Genomic DNA, 6,730 nt, shown 5'->3' with positions numbered 1-6,730 from the left:
GGCAACAACGACTGAGACGATAACGGTAACATTGTTCGCTGTCTAGAACAGCAACGCGGATCTGAGTGGATCTGGCACGGATTTGACCTAGATTTGAGGCCGAGCGTGGAAACAGGAAGACAGAAGTGCGTGTAGGATGATAAGTGGCGATCGTCGATGATGGCAAGGCCCGGGACGGTGGTAGTAGGTGGTTGTCAGTGGAAAAAGTTGAGATAGAGTGGGTTTTCAGGGAATGGGTTATCGGAGACAAGGGTTCTTTCTTTCTTCGATGGATTTGCAATTTAGGAAATTAAATAATTGCCAGTATTAATTTAAAAAAATAAAACAAAAAGTTAAAAAATAATAATTTAGTTGCAATAATAATAATTACTATTATAATATATAATAATAGTGTCAAATATATAATTGTCACTAAAATTTTGTTTTTAAACTTTTTTTTATGTATTTTTTAGTGACAATAATAATAATTGTCATTATAATATATACTATTAATGACAAATATATAATAGCTATAAAAATATAACTTAAATAAAAGAAACAGTGATTATTACGTTATTGTTTTTAAAAGTTTATTGCTAAAACTCATTTTTCTTATAATGTGGAGGCTTAGTAATGTAAACAGGATGAGAGTACATGAAGAGTACATTATATTTGTAAAAGTTCCTCCAACATATTAATTAAATTTAACACAACCATTTTTAAACATTCAAAATAGTGTATTAAGGAATTTTTTTCCATTTATTCTGGATTACACAAAACAACAAAATTAAAAACCATAAACTCTTATACTCAGTTTTCTGGAATTTTTACCTTGAGCTGTTTGTTGTCACGTGAAGCCAGGTCGTGTGCAAACTCCTGATCATTTAAAATATTTCTCCAATTGCTTGGCTTATGTTTCTCGACCCCTCGAGTGAGGACGTCTACTTCTTTCTTCTATTTCTCCTTATACTTAGACATTTTACTACACGATAATACAACAGCAACATTAACCAAATTCAATGACAATTCTAAGACATCAAACGGGATAAGAGTACATTATATCTACAAAAGTTCCTCAAACATATTAATTAAATTTAACACAACCATTCTTAAACGTTCAAAATAGTGTATTAAGGAATTTTTCTCCATTTATCCTAGATTACACAAAACAACAAAAATTAAAAACCATAAACTCTTAGATTCAGTTTTCTGGAATTTTTACCTTGAGCTGTTTCTGGATCATTTAAAATATTCTTCCAATTGCTTGGTTTATCTTTCTCGACGCCTCGAGTGAGAGCGTCTCCTTCTGCTTAGGCATTTTACTGCACGATAATACAACATAAATATTAACCAAATTCAATGACAATTCTAAGACATCAAACGGGGTGAGAGTACATGAAGAGTACACTATATTTGTAAAAGTTCCTCAAACATATTATTTAAATTTAACACAACCATTCTTAAACATTCAAAATAGTGTATTAAGGAATTTTTCTCTATTTATCCTGGATTACACAAAACAACAAAAATTAAAAACTATAAACTTTTAGACTCAGTTTTCTGGAATTTTTACCTTGAGCTGTTTGTTACGTAAAACCAGGTAGTGTGCAAACTCCGGATCATTTAAAATACTCCTCCAATTGTTTGGTTTATGTTTCTCGACGCCTCGAGTGAGGGCATGTACTTCTTCTTTTTTCTATTTCTCCTTCTGCATAGGCATTTTACTGCACGATAATACAACAGCAACATTAATCATATTCAATGACAATTCTAAGACATTAAATGGGATGAGAGTACATGAAGAGTACACTATATTTGTAAAAGTTCCTCAAACATATTATTTAAATTTAACACAACCATTCTTAAATATTCAAAATATTGTATTAAGAAAATTTTCTCCATTTATCCTGGATTACACAAACCAACAAAAATTAAAAACCATAAACTCTTAGACTCTTACCGGATGTCATGTGAAGCCAGGTGTGTGCAAATTTCGGATCATTTAAAATATTCCTCCAATTGCTTGATGTATGTTTCTTAACGTGTCGAGTGAGGGCGTCTACTTCTTCTTTCTTCTATTTCTCCTTCTGCTTAGGCATTTTACTGCACGATAATACAACAGCAACATTAACCAAATTCAATGACAATTCTAAGATATCAAACGGGATGAAAGTACATAAAGAGTACACTATATTTGTAAAAGTTCCTCAAACATATTATTTAAATTTAACACAACCATTCTTAAACATTCAAAATTGTGTATTAAGAAATTTTTCTCTATTTATCCTCGATTACACAAAACAACAAAAATTAAAAACCATAAACTCTTAGACTCAGTTTTCTAGAATTTTTACCTTGAGTTGTTTGTTGTCACGTGAAGCCAGGTCGTATTAAAATATTCCTCCAATTGCTTGGTTTATGTTTCTTCGACGTCTCGAGTGAGGGCGTCTACTTCTTCTTTCTTCTTAGTGACAATTAAATAATTGTCAGTATTAATTTAAAAAACTTAAAACAAAAAGTTAAAATAAATAATAATTTAGTTGCAATAATAATTACTATTATAATATATAATAATAGTGTCAAATATATAATTGTCACTAAAATTTTGTTTTTAAACTTTTTTTAATGTATTTTTTAGTGACAATAATAATAATAATTGTCATTATAATATATAGTATTAATGGCAAATATATAATAGCCATAAAAACATAACTTAAATAAAAAAAACAGTGATTATTACGTTATTGTTGCTAAAAATTTATTGCTAAAAGCCTAAAACTCATTTTTCTTGTGATGTGGAGGCTTAGTAATGTAACACCCTCACTATCAGAAGTCACGCTTCCGGCTGCGCCACTCTGATAGGAAGAAGTATTACGACTACTTTATATACTAAATACTAAAATAGGAGCCTGTGACTTGACACTGTATCGCTGATTTCTTAGAAAACCAAAAATAAACACTTTATCTTTAAGAAAAAAAAAATACAAACAGGCATAGATTCATATACAAGACTCCTTACATAATAACTCATAATATACATATAAAAGATACAATTCCTATCCCTCTTACAAACTTGTAATAACAAAGACGAGGGGAAAAAAATATCTAGTTAATACATCTTATAAACCAAACGCAGTATAACTCTTCTTAATGCTTCTTCACCCGGTTCCTGAAAAGGTAAAACTGTAGGGGGGTGAGAACCTAACCACATGGTCTCACCACAGAGTTTCAAAGTTGTCATAAGAAGATATTCAATAAGAAAACTGTTTTCAAGCTCAGTGATTATCAATGCCTTAGGAATCTTTTAAAAACCGATAGGAAATCGTTCAAAACCTTTTCAAAGAAACAATGTTTAATCTTTTAGAAATCCGAAACCTTTCATTTCTTAGAAGAAAATCTCAATCAGAAACCAACCACATAATCAAACAACACAATCATTAATTCAGCACCAAAGTTTATTCTCAAATGTAGCACGCCAGGACAAACACAGACAAGACAGACAAGGAAAGCACAAGTAGGTAGCAGTTACAGCAAATAGTTCAAGTAGCAGTTAAGAACAGTTTAGCAATTAGGCAAACCAAAACAAGTTCAAACCCAAGCAAAGCATACAAATGCATATGATGCATGCCTGTCCTATGGCTGATGAGGCTCATCTGTCGGTTATCCAGCCAACCCGACAAGTCTGAATTGTCCTTAGACTGTCCCCCGACGTGCATCCCCAAGAGTCTATGCATAGCTTTTTCTCAAATAATCAATAATACTCAATGGGGGTATCATTCCCGGGAATTTATATAGTGCCCGGTCACACTTACGTCGTAGGGTCAACAGAGTATCGAGTTTTCAACCTGGTACACGTGGTGGCAAGCCACGGCACTTAATCCAGGGAACCTCGTATCTCAGATATTTCAAATTCATAAGCCATATAAATAATTCATTCATCATTCATCAATATCTAAGCCATTCTCAATATCATCATCATTCATCAATCCATATCCCATTTCTAAATTCATTTAAAAATCATATTTCAAATCAATCCTCATCATCCTTCTTCCCGTTAATCAACAATCTCAATTCAAAACATAATTCTTTCCTTTCTAAATAAATCAATCTGAAACAAATAGCGTTTAAGAACCAAATCTTTTTAGACAATTACTTCAAACAAAACTTCCAATTTTATAAAATTTCGGCAGCATCTCCTCTAAAACTCGGACACTGCCACCCTTTTCGGGTCCCATCCAAACATTTCTCAAATCCTTTCTCAATCATTTCCAAATCTCAATCACTTTCCAAAATTCAACCAATTCCAGTATCAAAGTATTTTCAAATCAGAGCAATTCCAATAATAAAACTCTTTTTAAAGTCAAACCAGCTCAAGTATTAAATTATTTATAAAATCAGACCGACTCAAAATCAAACCACTTTAACTTCAAACCAAGAAAAAAACCACTTTTCATAATAATCAAGTAAATGACTTTCCAAATCCATTTCTTATCAACAACCGTAATTCACTCAAGCAATCAAACACCCAATAATTCAGTCCAACAAACCATCATATCCACAAGACAAATATAATCACAGAAATATATCTTTTTGCATCAATATCTATTTATCACAACTCTGTAATATAAATTAGATTTTAAGAAAAACCCCTACCTCGATTAACTGAGTCCGCGTAACTTATCGTGATAATCCCCTTTCCTTTTAATTCATGGCAGTAGCGATAACGTTAATCCCACGAGAATAGCAACAACTCTAGCGCCTCTTATAGTAATCGCATTATTACAAATTGCATTATTACAAATTGCAATTACAGTAGTTGAAACTGTTTCAAGAAACCCAGACAAAGACATATACAAAAATCAAATCAAAACAAGCATGGAAAAGATAGTAAAATATGTAAACAGCCTAGAATCGAAAAATATACCCGACCCGAATCATTAAGAACAGCTCTGGTATCTGCTCCCAGCGACAGAAAAAAAAACAGAAATCAAACCCGGGCATCCGTCCTAACGGCAGTAACATCACTCCGAGCGATTAAGGCAGCAGAGACACCAACAATAATAAGAATACTGGAACAAAATAGAAGCAGAACAAATTCAAGAAAGGAAGAAACAGTTACCAGTAAATCTGGCCTGGTTTCGGCGACGACATATAACTAAGTAACTCACGAAAATAGAAACCCAAGAAGACAGAGGCTTTAGCTGTGGTCTCCGGCGACGCAGCAGCAACCTGGGTGCAACCCCGGCGGGCCCAACAGCTTCAGTGACAACTCCCGGCAAGCACAGCAACTCTAATCGCACACATAATAACCGAAACTCAATTATATAACAAATACCACCATAAATTCCTCAGTAACTTATAACAGAACGACGATTATGGATGTTCGGAATGAAAAATAGCTTACTGTAATTAGGGGACCCATGGAAACGGAACAGCGGCGGCAATTCCAGCACTCAGAAGAACCGAAACCAGCCTAAACAAATCGGGTCAGTACTAAAATTAGAACCAGATGGGGTTTGGAATGGTAAGAGCGTCCTTCTGCAACTGCAATAGCATTTTTCAGCATCCTTCAATGAGCAGAGATAGAACAGTAACGGCAACTCCCACCACCGTCACCTCCTCTCTTCCGGTGACCAGCTCCAGCGGCAAGGACGGTGAAGGCTTCAGCGGCGACAGCCATGGGAGCTCGGCGCGAAGCTGACAGCGACAGGAGACACGAACGGCGGCGATTCCTCCCGCGGACGCAGCTGGCGGCGCGAATCGTTCTCCCTCTGCCCGATCTCTCTCTCTCTCCTCTTCGCGGCATCGCCGGCGACGATGGTGACGGAAGCTCGTGCTCCTTCCTTCCTCAGCGACAACGACGCGGCTCGTGGCCCTCGTGAACGGTGACGATAGGGCGTGGGTCCTCTTCCGTCCCGTTGCGCCTTTCATCTGCGAACCTTCTCTCTCTCGCATGCGGCTGGACTAGCAGCGACGGCGGCAGCAAGACCCTCCGCGCGCCAGCGCGTTCTTACTCTCTTCCCACTTTTTCTTCTCAGTTTCCCCCTCTCCTCTCTGTCCCTTCTCTGTTCTCCCTCTTCTTTCTTTTTCTCTTTTTTTTTTGTTTTGTTTTGGTGAAAGGGGTGAGTGGTTGAGGGTTTTGGGATGGTGGTGGCGGTGCTGTTAGTATTAGGAAGCTTAGGGTTTAATTTGGGAATATTTGGGTTAATTAGGATTTGGTAATTCTAATCAAATTAGGGTATATTTTATTAATTCGAAATCTAATTTAATCCCTTGAAATTACTTTAAAAAAAAAATATTACTTAATTATCAATTTGCTAATTAGATTTTAATCAAGTATCTTAATTTAAAATTAGAGATGATATAATTTATTTTTATGAAATTAAAATATTAAATTCTAAAATCTCAATTATTTAAACTAAATCATATAAAATTTATTCTTTTACGACTGCTAAATTTTATAATTTAAGTATAGAAAATTATTCAATAATAATGAAATTAAGTAAAATTTATATTTTAATTATCAAAATCTGATTTAATTATTTTTAATGAAATAATTTCTGAAAATAAAATCTCTAATAAATAAATAAATTTAAAATTGGCTCATAATAAAATTTTTTTCAAAATTTTTGGGTCTTACACCCTACCCCACTTATAAAAATTTTCGTCCTCGAAAATTAGTGTATTACAAAATACATTACATGGTTAACACTCTGTAAAAAGCAAAAAAACTTTAGCATTCATATTTATA

The 6,730-nt window shown here is 34.3% G+C and overlaps 1 long non-coding RNA gene across 4 annotated transcripts; it reads right to left on the bottom strand.

Annotated features, from left to right (window-relative positions):
* Positions 1-2,961: 2,961 nt before the first annotated feature.
* Positions 2,962-6,091, bottom strand: LOC114924012 (uncharacterized). Of its 4 annotated transcripts, none has more exons than XR_011872580.1 (5): positions 5,384-6,091; positions 5,099-5,269; positions 4,904-5,003; positions 4,633-4,801; positions 2,962-3,162 (listed from the first exon to the last, which is right to left on the bottom strand). It is a non-coding gene; the product is annotated as an uncharacterized lncRNA (long non-coding RNA). The 4 variants fall into 4 exon arrangements; XR_003176397.3 differs by having other exon boundaries at positions 4,909-5,003; positions 5,384-6,086; XR_011872581.1 differs by having other exon boundaries at positions 4,904-4,985; positions 5,384-6,081.
* Positions 6,092-6,730: the final 639 nt, after the last annotated feature.

Source organism: Arachis hypogaea, chromosome 15 (assembly GCF_003086295.3).
Source record: "Arachis hypogaea cultivar Tifrunner chromosome 15, arahy.Tifrunner.gnm2.J5K5, whole genome shotgun sequence".
NCBI classification, from domain to species: Eukaryota; Viridiplantae; Streptophyta; class Magnoliopsida; order Fabales; family Fabaceae; genus Arachis; species Arachis hypogaea.
The sequence above is the reverse complement of the archived record's forward strand: the minus strand, read 5'-3'. Positions and strand labels throughout refer to the sequence as shown.